Here is a 19,619-nt window from a genome sequence, read left to right on the forward strand (position 1 = left end):
GGATCCCAACGGGGACCAATTAAATGCCCACTTGAACCGGGTCTGGATCCAGGAGGAGTGTGCCTTCGGCTGCCTCAAGGCATGTTTCCGGTGCCTGCTGATCCGCCTTAATGTGGGGAACACAAATCCCCGAGGTGGTTGCGGCATGTTGTGTCCTCCACAACATTGTGGAGAGGAAGGGGAAGGTCTAGCCTCCGGGGGTAGGGGGCAGACACAGGCCATGAGGGGCAAGCCTTCCAGTAGCCATGGACAGCTGCCATCCGCCAGGCCCATCAGGCCAGGGTTTGCATCTGGAAGGCCCGGAGGGAGAGGTCCTCTCAAAGACCCCAATAACTCTTCCTGGGGCCTCCTTCCTAGAGGCCTCTGGCTTGCAGCCCTACCCCTTCCCCACCACAACCCCTCCTTTCACCCTTTCCCTGACCTCCCAATAAACACACCTGTTTGTTTGTTTGTTATTTTAAATGCAGTCTTTATTGAATAAAAATTCAGAAAAGGTTGGCACTGGGAGTGGGGCTCATAACTGGGAGAGGGAGGGGACAGCTCGATGTGCCACCTCGGGTGCGGGGACTTCATCGGAGTTGTGGTAGGGTGGGTCTGGGGAGTACAGGCGGATGGACAGGAGGGGAGTTGGAGTGGAGTCAGGGTGGGAAGGGCGGGCAGGGTAAGGGGCCATAGCCATCACTTGGGGAGAGGGCATGGGCATGGCTAGGGGAAGGGGCATGGTCATCACCTGGGGAGGGAGCAGAGACATAGCAGGAGGGGCACGTGGATGGGGAACGTGCATAGACGGCACACGTGTTGTCACACTCCTGCATCAACTGGTCCCAGGCACAGTCCTGCCACTCCAAGTCCACACGACCCTTGTGTGCCAGGGTCCAGTGGATGTCGCACAGAACACTGACATGCTGGAGCATAGGCTCTTCTTGCACCCTGTCGTGCTGTCGGGTCCCCCAGGCTCTGGCAGGTGGCTGCGGTGGTGTAGCTTGGCCCTCGGTCCCGGCTGGTCCGGCTGTGGAGAACACACAGAAGAAGAGGCGGTCAGTCATCCCTGCAGACACTGTCCCTGAGGCTGTGCCCTCCTCTGTGAGCAGCAACCAACAGTCTGCAGGCCAGAAGAGGGGGATGTCCTGGGAGCAAGGCCATGAGTGGACTGCACAGCAGGCCATGCCACACAGGGGCCCTGACGTACCCAGAGGACCGTCCTTCCCGCTCTCCCCCCTTCTTCCCTAGCCCATGAACAAGTAGCCAAGGGAAGTGTCCAGCCACAGTGGGATCCCCTCATGGGTAGCAGAGGAGCCAGGAGCAGCCTGGCCACCCCTGAAGTCTGCACACACTGCAGACAGGAATTATAGAGTTGTGATTACTTTGTATGGAGTGGCCACCAGGGCACCTGTGCTATTTCCTGGAGGCCTCTTCTATCGAAAAAAAAAATCCCCTCCTCCCCATCCACACACGCCTTTTTCCAAAAGAGCTCTTTCGGAAAAAGGCCTCTCTCTCATAGAATGATGATTACCAACGCCATAAAACCCCCTCTGTTCTTTCTATTTTCTTTTGACAGAACACAATTGCAGTGTGGATGTCCCTCAAGTTTTGTCGGGAAAATGGCCATTTTTCTGACAACTCTGCAGTGTAGACAGTGTCTGCAGGTCATAAATAGGGACACAACACACTCACCTGTATTTTTGAGGGGGGGAGCGTAACTGTAATTTTGGCAGCATATCAAAGACCAACAGCTCTCTAGTATCCCTCCATCTGGATAAATCAAGATATTAAGTTAAAAAGGATGGAAGGAGCAATAAATATCACACAAAGATGAACATATTCAAACCTGTCACGAGTCTTCCTTGTTATTCTCTAATTTTCCAAACTAAGGCACATCCTCCATGGCAGATTAATTAAAATCCCAGACCTATGTGTCTGACATATGTTTGGATAGGTCTTAAGTACACTGCTGTTATTGTACAGCAACCAAGACTTTCAATTATGTTTATTTCTGCTTTGAAATAAATATAAATAATAGAATTATCCAGCACGATAGTTCTGACAGTGGACACAGCCGCTCCCCGAGTTACAACCACCTCCAGTTACGACCATCCGCACTTACGACCAAAGCGGTCGTAAATGCAGATCCGAGTTACGAACGGCGATCCGCGCTTATGAACAGTGCGGTCGTCAAGTAACTCTATGGGATCTGAGGTACGAACACTTCGAGTTACGGACCAAGTGTTGGTCTGTAACTTGTTCTTAACTCGGGGAGTGGCTGTATTTGTTTTCTTTTTCGCTAGTGCAATTCCATCAACTTCTAGTTCGCAGACAAAGGGCTTATCTTCACTTATCCTGAGATTGATGCTCCAGAGATCCATCTGCCGGGGTTCAATTTAGCTATGTGGTGTTATTGAATTCTGATGTGAACATACAAAACATTATTACAACCACTGTTACATATTTGTGCCAAATCTTGTGCCAAGTAGACCAAGTGAAATGTATATAGAAAGCGTATGATTTGCTGATTCTGTTTATATTGCTCAAATGCATGTATCATTTTTGTATTTGAAGTTGAGTTTGTATTTGACGTTGACTATGTACTTGTATTTCATGTTTGCTTCTGGGAGATTATCAACAGGCTTCACCCACCTATTGTGAAAGGGTGACTAGTCAAGTGAATAGCAGTACTTCACTGACAATGCACCTCAAGAGGAGCCAATCTGAAGAATTTTGCTGTGAAAGTTCACACCAGGATGTAAGCCATGGCTGCTTGCCTAAAAAGGACTGAGTCATGCATGGACGGGTGACTTGCTCATCTGACAAACTCCATTTTAGAAGGTATTTCCACACACGGAGAACAGTGGAATTCCCTCCACATGGGCAAGGGTATAAAGAGGGCCCTGAGGGTTCCTCCATCTTTGTCTTCATTCCAGCTCATCTCTTCAGGAGCATCTTTGCTATGAACTGAGCCCAAAAGGACTGATGACCCACCCTAACAAAGAATGGATTCCAGACACTTATAAAATAGCAAACTTTTCCACCTCTGTTACAAGCCTGAACCAGGATCTTTGGAATTGGTATATGTAATAGGTTTTTATTTTTTTAAACAATTTTACTCTCAACCTTCACTTTCTCCCTTTGACTTCTCACAGTAGGAATGCTGCAGAAATTCAATCCAAGGTACGTCGACTCCAGATATGCTGTTCTCGTAGTTGGAGTTTTAACTTTCCTTGTTAGTGTAGACCTGACAAATGACATTTTAGGAAAGAATGACATTGCGAGAACACCTTAAATGCTTTACAAATGTGTTTCAATGATGCCTAATGATGATACTTAGTCCCCACCTAAGGCATTTGATTTTTTTATTTTAATTTTAGTTTTGTTATCCTTACTTACATTCAGTAAGGCTGTGAGCCATGAACTCTCATTTTGAAATAACTAGAGTTAGGAATATCTCAGTGTTAGAAAGGAGTGAGAATCAAGCCCTACATTTGTACAGGGCCCCACGCACTAAGAAGCCAATACTGACTTTGGGCTGTTGACTGCTACAACAATTATGACAATGAGAATAGTCAAATGTTTAATTTGTCATTGCAGTTTACTTAACTATATACCAAAATTAGGTTATGGAACAACAAATTCTATGAAGTCACTGAAAAGATGTGGGGGGGGGAGGGGAGAGGATCATGTAGTGAATTGCAGTTGTTTGAAAAAGAAATCCTTATTTAGGTTGTTGGGTTTTTTTTTCCCAAAGAGGTTCTAGCAGCTGTTTTTGACATAAATTCACTATTGTGCAGGGAATCTCAAGAGGAACATTTCTGCACTGATCCTATTTACACTGACATTTTTACAAGACTCTTATTTATTTTACAAATATGGCATTTATATTAAGCTGTGTTTTGTTTTGCCCTTATCTAACCCAATGCAAGTGTCATTTTCTGTTACCATAAAAACCTGACTGAGATAAGATGGTTGGAAAAATTATTATGCCAGTAGCTGCGTTAAAAGAAAACTCATCTCACAGCTAGATGACCAAAACTTTTCACTAGCTGAATTAAAAATGTGATCTGATTCAAATAAGGCTGGGATAAGACAATTGAGTAATTTAGGGCCTGATTGAAAGCTCACTGAGGTCAATAGATGTCTTTTCATTAACCTCAGTGCATTCTGGATCACTTCATCCAAATTCATCTCTTTATAAGCTTCTCTTTACATATATTTAAAAAGAGATGGACATCATACTGTGATAGATGCTGACTGAGTACACTTGAACCTCCTTAATCTGGCAACCCTGGGAAACAGGATATGATGGATTAAAGAATTTGCTAGACCAGGGAGGATGCTGCAGGGTTTGGTGCGAGCGGGTGGAAGTGGGGTGTTCCCACTCTTAGGGGCACACATGGATTTGTGTTCCCAGATGTTCCCAGGAGTGCCCCAGCCACTATCAGGGCAGCAGAGAAATGCCTCAGGGAAGTGTCTCTGCATATTCCCACAGCTGGGCAGGCAGGCAGGGGTGAGGTAGGTGGAGGGAGGAGTGGTAGCATGCAGAACCACTTCCTTCTCCCTTCCACAGGTGTTCCTGGATTATGGACACCCGGTGCACAGAGATTCAAATGCACTACAAGGCCAGGGGAAAAAATGAGCTATCTTCCAGTCTCAACTTTTTTTCAATTTTGACTGCCACTGTAGCCTTGAGCACTTGAAATCTATAGATCCCAAAGGCACAGGGGACCAGTGTGATTCTCTGACTCCTTTAACATGTGGTCATAGAATACCCCACACTAATTCCCAGAGCATCTCTCTTTTGGTGTTTTCTATTGTGATTTTAAAAACTATCCGTGATGGGGACACTGTCACGGCCCTTGATAAATTGTTCCCATAGTCAGTTATCCTCACGGTTTGAAAACTTACTCCTAGCCTGAATTTGTTTTGTTTCAGCTTCCAGCCACTGAATTGGTTTTACCTTCATCTGCAATACCGAAGAGCTCATTATCAAGTATCTGTTCCCTGTGTAGGTACTTACAGACTTATCAAGCCACCCATTAACCTTCTATTTTTTAAGATAAATAGACTGAAGCCTTTGAGTCTGTCATTACAGGCATGTTTTCTAATCCTTTAATCATTCCCATGGCCTTTCTCTGATCCACTTCAGTTTATTAATAACATTCTTGAACAGTGGGCCTCAGAACTGGGCACAGTATCCCAGCAGCAGACACACCAGTGCCAAATTGAAGTGAAATAACCTCTCTACTGCTTGAAAGTGCAGTGTTCATGAATCCCAGGAGTCGATTATTCCCCTAATCTTTGTAGAATCCCTGCTTCCCAGGCCTGAGACCCTCAGGGTGGAAGTATGGCTTATATAGTTTGCTTGTACCCCCTTTACCAAGAGATTCAGATCGGTCTATATTAGTGACCCTTCCTTTTATTATTTACCACCACCCCAATTTCTGGGTCATCTGCAAACTTTATCCATGATGATTTTGTGTCTTCTTCCAAGTAATGGGTAAAAATACTAAACTGAATAGGGCAGTGACTGGGTGTCACTCACCAGTGCAATGCCTCTTGCTGGCTGTCCCAGGGATTAGCTTTGCTCACCAATGTGTCCTATTCTTGTGAGGTTTTGCCGCCACCACTTCTGCTCCGGGACCCATGTCACTCCAAGGATCATGCACACAGCCCTCCAGCTGTTCCACACTATGTGCTCCCCACTTCCAGGGGACCTGCAGTCAGCTGTCCAGAAACTTCCCATTGGGCACATTTACACTGTGCCCTTAGCTCGAAATAAGATATGCCTTCAGCCTACAAGGCAGCCAGCCCTCTTCCTTTCCTAATCTCCAGGGAGTGACAAGCTGCTCTGGGCTAGCCCTGTCCTGGTGAGCTGCTCCTTGCAAACCTTCTCTATTTGTCTGCCTTCAATAGAGCCTCCTTAGGGCTCTACTAACCCCTACAGATGCCCCAACACAAGGCCCAACAATACTTTCTGGAGAAACCCTACTAGAAACACATCTGTTACATAATGATTCCTCACTAGCTATTAATCTCAAAATGCAACAGCCAACTTTCAATCCATTGTATGCATGCTTGAGAGCTGGTGCCATCCTGCATATGTAATCTTTAAACAAATAAGCTTTGTACAGACTAACAGCCTAATAGAAAACCCTGAATATTTGGGGAACTAAAAATAGAGATTAAGGGCATTAGTACATTTGTAGGTGTAATATGCTTGAGACACTGTTTTGTTCCAGAATAAATCATCATCATCATACCTGGTGAGGCTGGCCAAGGGGAAGACTCCAATGCAAATGGTGGAAACAACCAATTTTGCACAGAAACTAGTCGAAAAGTACTAATATTATCCCTTGCAATGTCCTATCAGACTCAAATGTGTTTTACTTCAAGGCAGCCTACTTTGTTAGGATAGCTAATATTTCCCCCTATTCCCACTTTTGAAAACATCGCCATCATCCAGTCAGATCCAAACTACAAGGATTTAACTATCCAAAGTACATCTATATTTCCAGTGTATATTTCCCGACTAGGATTACAATTCACGTCATTGGTAGCTCATGAAGAGATTCACCTCATAGAAATTACTAACAGTACAGATAAAGCCAAACAATTTATTATCCAGTTCATGGATGAAGGGTATGAGTCTTGAACAATCCCTGGTGTGTGTGTTGGATTAAAAAAAATGAGTTATAGTCCAGGGAATTACTACTGGGATTATTTTTGTGATCCTAGGGTACACACTGGTTGCTTTTGCGGAAAAACTTGCCAGCTGTCTACACTGGCCACTTAAATTTCCGCAAGAACACTGACGATCTCATGTAAGATTGTCAGTGTTCTTGTGGAAATGCTATGCTGCTCCCGTTCGGGCAAAAGCCCTCTTGCGCAAGAGGGCCAGTGTAGACAACGCATTATTGTTTTGCGCAAAAAAGCCCCGATTGAGAAAATGGAGATCGGGGCTTTCTTGCGCAAAACCGCGGCTAGATTGGCATGGATGCTTTTCCGCAAATGCTTTTAATGGAAAAACTTTTCCGTTAAGAGCATTTGTGGAAAATCATGCCAGTCTAGACGTAGCCACTGTGTAAATCCAGCAGATATAAGCAAAGACCTAGACAGGTACCAAATATTGAGAAGAGTGAATAGATATATATATATGGTGCCCATCCCAGAAATGCATGAGGGTCCAGATTATCTTCTTTATGATACTCTTCCTACACCCTGAATAGTGGAAAGTATAATTGAAACTCTCCCCACAAATGCCTGACCTACATCTGTGCTTCTGTGGAAGGGTTCATTTTACAAATCATCCCGGACAGGGCTAACCTGCTTGCTTTGTATATATGTAAGTGTTAAAGTTTTCCTATTTCCTTATGATTTTATGGTTAGTATAATAGGTTATAATTGGTGTATATTAAAGCAGTCTGGCTATAACACAAGAGACTTACATACCACATCCTGTATGTTGTGCTAAGGCAAAGTTAGCATACATATGTCTGGGCCCTTTTATCTGGATACAAAGTTGTATCACATATGTTTGGGATGTTGGGAACTAAGGACTTAGTTTGAATTAATGTTTCACTGCCATGTGTAGCCGCGCAGCAGTGAGTTCGGGCTAGTGAAATTTCAAAATGGCGACCGGATGGGAACATGCATATAAAGCCCGGGATATTTAAATCCCGGGCTTCATTTGCAACTCCGGTCGCCTCATTTGCCTACCTAGCTCAAATTAACGAGCTAGTGTAGACATACCCTCACAGATTAGTTACAGATTTTCCCCTTTGGGAAATCATAAGTAATCTATGCTGAAACAAAAGACAGGACTATGCAGCACTTTAAAGACTAACAAGATGGTTTATTAGGTGATGAGCTTTCGTGAGCCAGACCCACTTCCTCAGATCAAATTGTGGAAGAAAATTGGCATGACCATATATACCAAAAAATAAAGTGAACACATATAAAATTGACAAATCAGATTTTAGAATGGGGAGTGGGGCGGGCGAGAGGGGAGGTTAGTATCTATGAGATGATATTAGGGGTGATAATTGGGGAAGCTATCTTTATAATGGGTAAGATAGCTAGCATCTTTGTTAAGGCCCATTCGTAAAGTGTCAAATTTAAGCATGAATGACAGTTCTGAGGTTTCCCTTTGTAGTCTGGTATTAAAGTCTCTTTGAAGTAATATACATGTCATGCCCAGTCTGGCTGAAATGACAAGAAACTGTTTTTTCTTTGTGAAACTATCTGATATCTGATTTGTGGGCATTAATTATTTGGTGAAGGGTCTGAGAAGTCTGTCCAATATACTTAGCAGATGGACACTGTTGGCACATAATGGCATAAATTATATTTCTGGGTGAACAGGAATATGTGTTCTTGATCTTGTAACTGATGTGGTTAGGTCCAATGATGGTGTCAGCAGAGTAAATATGTGGACAAAGCTGGCAACGGGGTTTGTTGCAAGGGAAGTTCCAGGGTTGGTATTAGTGTGGTATGTCCTGTGGTTGTTGGTAAGAATCATCTTGAGGTTAGGTGGTTGTCTATAGGAGACTATGGGTCTGTCTCCCAGAGCCTCTCAGAGTGTAGTATCCTGTTCCAGTATAGGTTGTAGTTTATTGATAATGCGTTGGAGGGGTTTAAGTTGGTGGCTATAGGTGATGACAAGTGGTGTTCTATTGTTGGTTTTCTTGTATCTGTCTTGAAGTAGATGGTTTCTGGGTATTCGTCTGGCTCTTTCAATTTGTTTTTTTATTTCCCCGGGTGGGTAATTGAGGTTTACAAAGGCTTGGTAGAGATATGTGGCTTGGTAAGTAATCTATGTCATTAATACACAACGTGAAGATCAGGTAATACTGTTTCCAGTTAGTCTGTTGCAGTTTGCTCAGATTGGCAGGATGGCCCATCCATCCTTGCCTATTCTGGAAGCAAGGATGTAAACCTCTGTCCCATCGGTGTAAAAGGGCTTCCCCTTATGTTTGGAAGGGGTGAGCTGGTTTTTCTTTCTCATCTGTGAAGAGAAGGGAAGGGAACCCGAGCTCACCATTTCACTGGGTCCCAGATCAGCCTTTAATCCAAACAGGCAAATCAACCCTCAATAAATTTCTTACTGTACCCTGAGATGATCTTACCTACCACGTCTCTGTGGGCTTCTGCAACCTATGCCTCTGGTCATCCCTTCTCTGGGGTGACTTCTCATTAGCTTGCTGGAAGGATTTCTTTCTCTGGCCTGCTTGCTCCTCTGGCAGCCATGCAACCTCTCTGCTTCTCAGCTTTTATTTTCCTAACTTCTGTGGGGCTTCGAGTGTTGGATAGTCATTCCTGCACTAATAGCCCATGATGGTGCCATTTGGAACTTTTGTATCATTCTAGGTCTTTTTAATCAATGTGATGCAGTTAAGGAGAAAATGGAGAGGGGACATGATAGTGGTTTTCAGGCAGGTAAAAAGGGTGTCACAAGGAGGAGGGAGAAAAATTGTTCTCCTTGGCCTCTGAGAATAGGACAAGAAGCAATGGGCTTACACTGCAGCAAGGGAGGTTTAGGTTGGACATTAGGAAAAACTTCCTAACTGTCAGGGTGGTTAAACACTGGAATAAGTTGCCTAGGGAGGTTGTAGAATCTCTATCTGTAGATATATTTAAGAGCAGGTTAAATAGACATCTATCAGGGAGGTCTAGATGGTACTGGATCCTGCCGTGAGAGCAAGGGACTGGACTCGATGACCTCTCGAGGTCCCTTCCTGTTCTCATGTTCTATGATTCTATAACACTATTACTTTTATCAACTAAACCTGTAATTCCAAACAGAAAGCTTGACAGTATCAATTGTCCATTAAACCCATGTTGATTGGCATTATATTACCCTCCCTTAATTTTTAATTGAATTCCATGTCACCTGTTCCATTCTTTTGCCTTGTATTGATGTCAGATTGCAAAGCAGGCTGACTCAGGACACCCATTTTATTTGTCTTAAATCTTTGAACTATCTTTGCTATCTTCTAGTATTTCCTCACTATTCAAAGATCCATTGAAAAATCAACATCAACAGCTCAGAGAGCTCTTCAGCTAGCTCTTTTAAAACTCTTGGAAGCAAGACCCAGACCTGCTGATTTTAAAATGTCTAACTTTAGTAGCTGCTATTTAACATCCCCCTGAGCTATTAGTGGATTGAGAAGAATGATCTCTGCATGTGATGGTACTACATCATCTGTCTTTTTTCCTAAATACAGAGCAGAAATATTTATTGAATATTTCTGCCTCTTCTGCTTTACTATTGATAATCCTTCCATTTCTACCTAGTAATGGATCAATACCATTTTTAGGATTCTTTTTGTTCCTAGCATACTTTTTAAAATGCTTTAATACTGTTGGCCAAAGATTTTGTGTCCCTTTGGTTCCCTTATCAATTTCCTGCAGTTCATAGCTTCTGATCTATTCTCCATAAGACCAACTTCACCTCTCTTCTACTTGTTATATGTATTTTAAATAGTTGCCATAATTTCACCTCTAAATCAGGTCACTTCTCTATCTAGTATAGCTATCTGTCTTATTTTGGGGGATTTTGACTTTTTGGGCCTCAAGTAAAGTGTTATTCAAAAATTTACTACCGTATATTCCGGCGTACAAGACGACCTCTGATGTTAAAAAACATCCCCCCAAAATCGGGGGTCGTCTTGTACGCCGGATGCCCCGCCGCCGGAGCCCCTCCGCGGCTTTGAAAGCCTCGGGGGAGCCGGCGGCGGGGCATCCCAGGCGCGCATGGGCTGCCCCCCCGCCGGAGCCCCTCCGCGGCTTTGAAAGCCTCGGGGGAAGCCGGCGGCGGGGCATCCCAGGCGCGCATGGGCTGCCCCCCCGCCGGAGCCCCTCCGCGCCGCCGCGGAGGGGCTCCGGCGGGGGGGCAGCCCATGCGCGCCTGGGATGCCCCGCCGCCGGCTTCCCCCGAGGCTTTCAAAGCCGCGGAGGGGCTCCGGCGGGGGGGCAGCCCATGCGCGCCTGGGATGCCCCGCCGCCGGCTTCCCCCGAGGCTTTCAAAGCCGCGGAGGGGCTCCGGCGGGGGGGCAGCCCATGCGCGCCTGGGATGCCCCGCCGCCGGCTTCCCCCGAGGCTTTCAAAGCCGCGGAGGGGCTCCGGCGGGGGGGCAGCCCATGCGCGCCTGGGATGCCCCGCCGCCGGCTTCCCCCGAGGCTTTCAAAGCCGCGGAGGGGCTCCGGCGGGGGGGCAGCCCATGCGCGCCTGGGATGCCCCCCCCCGCCGGCTTCCCCCGAGGCTTTCAAAGCCGCGGAGGGGCTCCGGCGGGGGGGGGGGGGGGCAGCCCAGGCGCTCCTGGCGGCTTTGCTCCCGGTGCCTCTGGTCTGCTGGGGACCATCTCCAGCAGACCAGGGACACCGGGAGCAAAGGAGGCGGAGGGGCGCTGGAGTATAAGATGAAACCCTATCTTTTAATTAAAAAGATAGGGGGTCGTCTTATACACCCAGTCGCCCTATACGCCGGAAAATACGGTATTATTATTCACTTTTTTCAATTTAAAATTCTTCCTCACAGCCAATTTGGCTCATAATTTTGCTTTTAGTGAAACTGGACCTCTTGAATGTTTATAATCTATATCTCAGTGGTCCAGTCTTTAATTTTTTATTCAATATAAATATGAGCAAGTCATCACTTGCACCAAAATTATGATTAATTTTTACTTCTGTGATCAGTTCCTCCTTATCAGTTCCATCAAGATGAGGTCTAATAAAGAAATCTCCCATACTGTCTGCAACACTTTTTGTATTAGGAAATAGTCATCTATAACATTTACACATCTAGACTGGCCAGTTTTTCCGGAAAATCAGCCACTTTTCTAGAAAAACTTGCCAGCTGTCTACACTGGCCGCTTGAATTTCCGCAAAATCACTGACTTCCTACTGTAAGAAATCAGTGCTTTTTGCAGAAATACTATGCTGCTCCTGTTCGGGCAAAAGTCCCTTTTGCGCAAAACTTTTGCACAAAAGGGCCAATGTAGACAGCTGAGGTTTGCTTTGCGCAAAAAAGCCCTGATCGTGAAAATGGCTATCAGGGCTTTTTTGCACAAAAGTAAGTCTAGATTGACCATGGACGCTTTTCTGCAAAAAGTGCTTTTGCGGAAAAGCGTCCGTGCCAATCTAGATGCTCTTTTCTGAAAATGCTTTTAAACGGAAAACTTTTCCGTTAAAAGCATTTCCAGAAAATCATGCCAGTCTAGACATAGCCCTAGAGTACTGGCAGAATGAGGCCACCAACATATGTCAACTTATGCATACTCAAACTGAAGTCCCCCATGATCAAAGTTTTTTGCACCTACACATTATAGACAGATATATAAAGGAGTTGCTCATCCTTTTCTCTACTGTGATTTGGAGATCTGTGGCTGTCACCAAATAATGGCCCATCTTGTGTTTCTTCTGCTTTGACATTGATCCACAAGCATTCAAGGTCACTTTATTCCTAGCTAGGAGTAACTAAGAAACGTGCTGTCCAATTTCTGACAGAGAGCCTGTGCCACAGCTGCTCCCTCCTTGCCTGCAAGATCCCTCCTAAATAGGTTAGAACATTTCAATTATGTAAATCACCCCACCAGGCTCCAGCAATACCAACTAAATTGAATTTATGCTCATAAATGAGCAATTGCAATTCTCCTCGTCTATTACCCAGGATCCTAGAATTGGTGTATTGGCAATTAATGAATATCTGTTCTTCCTAGCCTTTGGTTCCTTGATTAATTTTGTTCTCAGCATCTTGACTGTGCTAAATCAGTGCTCATTTCTTCCCTCTTTTTACATTCTACTTTTATTATTAGTGCAACATCCTGACAACTCTAGCCAGCTCTTCATCAAGGAGATTGTTTCTGTAGCTTATAGATTCTGGGCTGGGTGGGGGATATAAAAAACATGTCACATGGATCAGCCCTTCTCTCAGCTTGCTATTTTCTCACTGCCTGGTTCTCAACTGGAATTACTTTGTGGATCACTGCGTGAGAACTGCTGCCCTTTGCATTTCCACAAGTTTTACCACTTCTCTGCTGAAGACTAAAGGACTTGTAATCTTTTTCTATCTATGCAATTCCAGCTTCTAATGTGATCCTCACTTGGGGGCATTTCTGTGTCTGAATATTTCCGAGTATGTCAAGCAGCAACTAGTTTGTGTTTTTTTCTACCTTTCTCCCTGTGTTCCTGATGGACTTAACTGGCTACTATGATCCCTTTCAGTTCAGGGTGCCAAATATTACACTGATGAGTCAGAGTGAAGAGGAGGAGTTCTAAAATGTTTCTCAAGGAACCTCATCGGGTACTGTGTATGCTCAGAATGGCTTTATCATGCAGGCTTTGGCAAGAGAAGCACATCGCAAGAGAAGAACGGTGAAGAGAAAACTGGAGTGGTTTAGTTTAAAACAAATGGATTCATTTTAATTGTTTTTGGATGAATTGTAGTCCCAAGCATGTGGTTAAATCGTAAGTCAGAACCCTAGCTTTGACCTATGTGGGTTGGGGGAGGGGGAGTGCACAAAGTCTACTCCTGCCCTGCCAGGAGCGCATAGTGCTTCTAAGCACCTCACACTCCTTGCAGGATGGGGGCAGGGAAGAGGAAACTTTGTGTGCTTCTCCCTGCCCTCAAGTGGTAGGGCAGCAGCAGGGTCTCCACAGGCCAGATCAACCCACTTGGTGGGCTAGATCTGGCTTGCAGAGGCCCACCCCTGGTCTAGAGGATAAGACTCCAAGAGTAGAAATACCTCCTGTCTTAGTAAGTCGTTACAGAAATATTAACGTTAATGGAGTGAGGAACTGTTAAAGGAACTTGGGAGGAAAATAACATTCTGTTAAGCAGAAATGAGTGGTTTCCCATATTGGTAAGGTAATACTGGCACATCCTTGAAACATGAATTTAATATGAAGTACAAAGAGAGACTGAATTCTGTGCCCTTATCCAATAGATCTAGAAAGACTTCACACTATATTACATGCCACTCAATCCAATGTCATTATAAGAAACTAATGAAAAATTATCCCATTCTCTAACCAAGTCAGTCTCTCCATCTCTCTGCCACAAGGGAATTAATCTTGACAGGCTCTGGTCCCAGGTATTCATCAACTAAGCAAGTGTGACTATTCCAAAGTACTCTGCTTTAACAGTTAGGGCTGAGCTCTAGAAGAATTATGCCTCTGCACTTGAGTAGGCACTTTTCCCACATAATAGGAGAAAAGGGTAAAACATCGCATACAGATGAGTTTTAGCTCTCTAAGAGCCTGATACTAACCCACCATAGTCCAGAGGAAAGCACCCCAATTGCCTAATTCTTCCCTGGTGTGGGATCCCCACATTCCAGGACTCTGCTTCATGGGGAGGGGAACAGAAAGAGTTGATGTGTTGCTCCTTCTCCGTGGGTAAGCTGTGGGACAGCAGGGGCCGGCAGAAGTCCCCCCTAAATCTGCCATCCAGCCCAATTTAGCTGGCATGGAAGGGGTATGCTAGAAGGGCTAGCAGAAAAAGAAACAAGGAAGCAGGGGAGGAATTGTGATTTGGTCCTTGCACTGCTTTTGGAACACAGATAAGTCTTGTCCCTTGCACCAGTTAGTTTGCAATGCTATCTATGGGTGGCGGAGTCCAAGAGCCATCTGTAATGCTAATAAAGCACATGGGGACAGCAAAGCAGGCAGTACCCTAAAAAAGCAACATATCTATAGGTGGCCAGATTCTGATTTCATTTCTTTAAGTAGTGTTGCTTCAGACTAGATACAGTAAGTCCAGCTGCTTTTCCTGGAGCTAGTGAGCTATGATAAACTAATCACCAGCTGCATGATCATTTGAGCTGGCACAAATCCCAAGAGAACTGGTGAGCACCCACCCTTTAATGTGAATGGCAAAACTTCCTCTGGCTTGGGGTAGCCACACAAAGATTTAGTTTGAAGCAAACTAGGGTGCTAAGCTACCCTGCACCAGCCTGCTGCACAGTTGGCCTTGCTGATGTGCTATAACAGTTTCTTGTTGCTCTCTGATCGACTCCAGTTTCTAAGATCAAAGTGCTTTATGGAATTTTTAATGTCCATTAGCAGGGTCCACAAGCATCATTAATGCATGTGAATTTTCAGTTTGGACAAAACAAGAAGGTGAATCTTCCTTAATGTGATGTAGCTTCACACCCCAGCTTGAGGGCACATCTAAACTACAGTCCTCTTTTGAAAGAGGAATGTAAATGAAGCAAATTGAAAATGCAAATGAAGTGCAGATTTAAATATCCCACACTTCATTTGCATATTTGCATCCACGCGCTTTTTCGAAAAAGGGTTTCAGGAGTACAGATTCTTTTGCAAAAGGGTTGTTGTTTTAAAGAACCCCATCTAGACTGCACTTTCACTTTTGAAAAACCCTTTTTTGAAAAAGCACTCGGATGTGAATATGCAAATGAAGTGTGGGATATTTAAATCCACGCTTCATTTGCACTTTCGATTTGCTTCATTTACATTCCTCTTTCAAAAGAGGAATGTAATCTAGACATAGGCTTAAGGTACATCTATACATCAGTGTTATTTCGGAGTAACACTGACATCTAGACTACAAGCTTTTATTTCAAAATAATGTTGAGCTGGAGGACTTTTTACTCTGTCTTCTTACTCTGTCTCCCTCATTTCACAAGGAGTAAGTTCCTTTGATTTAATTGACATAGCTGAAGTTGCGTAGCTCAATTCAACTTTAGCCCTGCTGTGTAGGCATGTAGCCTGTCCCTTGAATATTAACAGTTTGGAGGCCTAGTAACTGCACAGTGATTTACCGGATAATCAATGAACAGTCCCCAGCTACTTCAAATGTTTTCCATTACATGCAAAAGTAAAGCTCTTTTCATCCCGTTCATTGAAAAAAAAAATACAGAAAATCAACCATGCGGTATCATAGTATTGAAATGCCTTGAATAAAATAAATGAAACCCCCAGATTTAATAACCCAAGTTATCTATCCCTAAAGATTTAGAAAATTCTGAGTGAGAAGTATCCAAATAGTGTTGTGTAGAGTATTTAACGGCTCACAGAAAGCACTTATCAGCTGCTGATAGACTGATACGTACACTTTCCTCTGTTTCTTCTGTGCATTGTCTCAGATGTTTGATAGACTAAAAGCCAAATTTATCCTCAGGGTACCACCATTATGAGGGTAGAATCAATGATTCCATGCAAACATCAGGAGCAAAGCTCACGAGGAAAGATCAATGGTTTAGGGACTAGCAGATTACAGTAGCTTTCTGTAGTTTGAGTATTAAGGCCTGATGCATTCTGATTTCCCTTTTAAAGTACTATGATAGGAGTAAAAACAAGGAGATACAGCTGTTCTTCTCATCTCACACTCTATCAAAAGGTTATCCTAGCTGCAGTACAATGAGAGATTAAGGCATACAAGCATCCTCAGAAATCATCTCTTGCTTGGCTACATTGCAGAAGCAACATTCGCCTAGTCTGGTTCAAGTGCTAGATGGATGGTGGCTCTCTTCGCTGGCACCACCTTCAGGATAATATAGAGGCTGGACAGGAGTCTGTGCACTTTTTCACTCATGTGGTCAGCATTTTCAACTTGCTCAATTGTGGGAACATTAGCAATTCATTACAGGGCAGAGGTTTGACAACCTCCTTTAGACAGTTTTCCAAAGTGATTTGTTTGGAAGAGATGGCAAACCTTGCCTTTTGCATGTATTCAAATGTTCAGAATATTCTGCAGATCTTACTCCATGCATGCAGAGATATATGTAGTTTTTCCATAGCCCAAGTATAAATGGTGACGTACCTGCAGTCTGGAAGATATACTCTATAGTGCATTGCCTCTTCACCTGTCAATCAGTATAATCCATTTTAAACTACAAAGCAATCTATCCTGCCATAAATATAGTTCCTCTTGGGTCTTATCACAACCATTGCATTTTAGCATTGCACACAGTTATAAATTAAAGATCCCAGAACAACAACAACAACAAAAAGACTGAGATTAAAAACTATATCTCCAAGCTGAGACACATGTCTTTTGGTGCCTAGCATTTTAAATACAGGTTGGACCTCCCTGGTCTGGCAGTCTCAGGACCTGAGCGGTCCCAAACCAGGGAGTTTTCTGGACCACGGGAAGTTAATGCCCCCCTGCTGGTCTCCAGGTCTGCTCCTGGGCTCCCCTCTGGACCTCCCGTGAGGGCTCCCCAGCAGCCACCAGACTCCTGGCTAGCTCCGTCTCCCAGCTTCCGAGGCTATTTGGTCCAGCAACATAGGACTATGGATGTTGCCAGATGAGAGAGTCCTGGATTTGAGAGGTTCATCCTGTACAACAGAACTTCAAAAGGGTACAATCACCAGAGTTATGAACTGACTGGTCAACCAGATACCATGTGAAACCTGAAATAACCCTTCAGGCAGCAGAGGTGCGCACAAAAGAAAATACTGTACTGTGCCGGTTTTGCATCTCAAATGGTAGCCACAGCTGGGCTGCCTGTCCCCACGTGTGGAGCAGCCATTTACAGCTAAGAGATGAAGATAGTGGGGCTGCCAGTCCCAGGAAACCAGAGCCAGCAGAGCAGGTCTGGGGTCTGTGCTGCTTTCACTTCCCTCCACCTGCTGGGAGGTGGATGTGCTGTTTATACGCACACACACACAGGAGGGGGACATGCAGACCAGGGAAAGAAGGTGCCTGAGGAAGCTTCCAGAGTTGAGGAGGGAGCTCTGCTGCTGCTGAAGCTTGACCTGGAGCGTCAGCTGCTGGATCTGGAGCCTGAACAGTACTCCACGTAACCTTACAAGCCACCTCCATTCCAGAGCTGTGTGTAACTGGGGTTCCACTGCCAGGTTCCTTCTAAGGTATGCACCTGTGTGGATGCATACCAAGAATTTGAAGCCTCCAACCTCCCCAGCAGGGCCCTGCAGAGGCTGCTCAGCTGTACTGGGGTGGAGCACGTGTGGGGCGACTGTCCCATCCCAGCAGCAGGTAGGCAGTCACCAACCATCCCTGGCCCTAGCTAGCCCTTCCCAGGACTGGAGTTGAGGCCAGGGTGGGCCGCATGGGGGGGGTGCTGCTCTGGCAGCTGGGGCCTGGGCCTGAGCTGCCACATGGAGGGCAGCAGTAACCGCTCCAGCGGCCAGGGCCCAGGCCTATACAGCTGCATGGGGGGCAATGGCGGCTGCTCTGGTGGCCAGGGCCCAGGTCTGGGTTCAAGCAGCCGCGTTGGGAATGGTGGCGGCAGTGGCAGCTTCGGCTGTCGGGACCAGAGCCACCACATGGTAAGTCATGGCAGCAGCTGGGATCAGAGCTGCCCTGTGGGGAATGGCAGCGGCAGCTCTGGCGATTGGGGCTAGGGTCTGAGCCACCACATGGAGGGCATCAGGGGCCTGGGCAGGGCCAGAGTTTCATGGCGGTCGGCTGCCCTGTCGCAGGGCCGGTCTTAGGGTTGGGCAAACTGGACCAATGCCCAGGGTGCCACAGCCAGAGGGTGAAGGGCAACTGGGCATGTGTTCTCCTGGGTAAAGGAGATGGAGGATGCTGGCCAGGGGAGCAGCATGGCAGGACATTCTGGAAGCACAGGTGTGGATTGGGGGCACAGTTGGAAGGAAAGTGCAGGGGTTGGGATGAAGGGGGCACTGTGCAAAAGATAGGGGCAAAGGGGACACAATGCAGGGTTAGTGATAAAGGTTGCACAGAATGGAGATTGGGGAGCGCACGGATGCAGGAAAGGTGGGAGCAAGGCTGGGTGGGAGTGAGACTGGGTGCCAAGCTGGGTGGTTTTCAGGGCGGGTGGGTGCAAGGTCATGCACCTTGTTAATTACCCTTGTTTTATTTGTATAAAAATGTGTTCATAACTGATGGGTGCCACAGTTGCACACACTCAAACAAGCGCACTTCACATCTGTATTGGTGCACAAGACAAAACTCTTTCCTCTCACTGTTGGAAAATCTTAGAGGGAACACGGTTCCACTATACATCCTTCTTGTCTTACACATTACTTAATACAACAGTCAGTGGAACATTTAATGCAGTGGATGAGGTGCACTGTGTTGAGATAGGCATGGGTAGGATCCATGGATATTGAGAGGTGTATTGTGTAGGAACTGATTGTAGAGCATGGTCTTGAACAACCTCACACAGAAAACAGACAGAACAGCATATCATGCATGGGCAAAGCTTTTCACAAAACGATCACTCCATACCTGACCTCTGTCTTTATCCTCAGAGGAAACCCACACACCACCTTCAAAAGAGAGTTTAAATTCATGACTTTGCTAGATACAAAGACATCATGGACTCAGTAAAGAAACTACATTTATGCATTTATTACAAACAGTCTGTAACCCAATATCCCACCTTTGTCGGGTGAATTCAGAAGTCTTAACTGCCCGCTTCATTGCAAATGATCTCTTGCAATTGTCAACTCTTTATGTGAAACAATCTACTCCATGTTGTTTTTAGCTGTGACTGTTACCCACAAATAGATTTTAGGGCACTGCTAATTCTATCATCCCCTTAATCTGTTCTTCCAGTGGTATAAATTCCCAGGGTTAAGAAAACACTACAGGACACAGCTATATCCTGTGGATAAAGCAATTGACATCGGCAGAGTTCTTTTAAAAACAAAGCAGCTTTTTATTAAAGTAACTAATAA

General features: G+C 45.2%; 1 long non-coding RNA gene across 1 annotated transcript in view; it reads right to left on the reverse strand.

Annotated features, from left to right (window-relative positions):
• Positions 1 to 367: 367 nt before the first annotated feature.
• Positions 368 to 19,619, reverse strand: part of LOC149525920 (uncharacterized) — a 33,341-nt gene continuing 14,089 nt past the window's right edge. The window contains exons 2-3 of the long non-coding RNA XR_016348911.1: positions 1,675 to 1,752; positions 368 to 1,009 (exon numbers count right to left, since the gene is read on the reverse strand). This is a non-coding gene — a long non-coding RNA (uncharacterized LOC149525920). The remainder of the gene's footprint in view (positions 1,010 to 1,674; positions 1,753 to 19,619) is intronic.

This window comes from Pelodiscus sinensis, chromosome 1, assembly GCF_052426305.1.
Source record: "Pelodiscus sinensis isolate ZL-2025 chromosome 1, ASM5242630v1, whole genome shotgun sequence".
Lineage (NCBI taxonomy): Eukaryota > Metazoa > Chordata > Testudines > Trionychidae > Pelodiscus > Pelodiscus sinensis.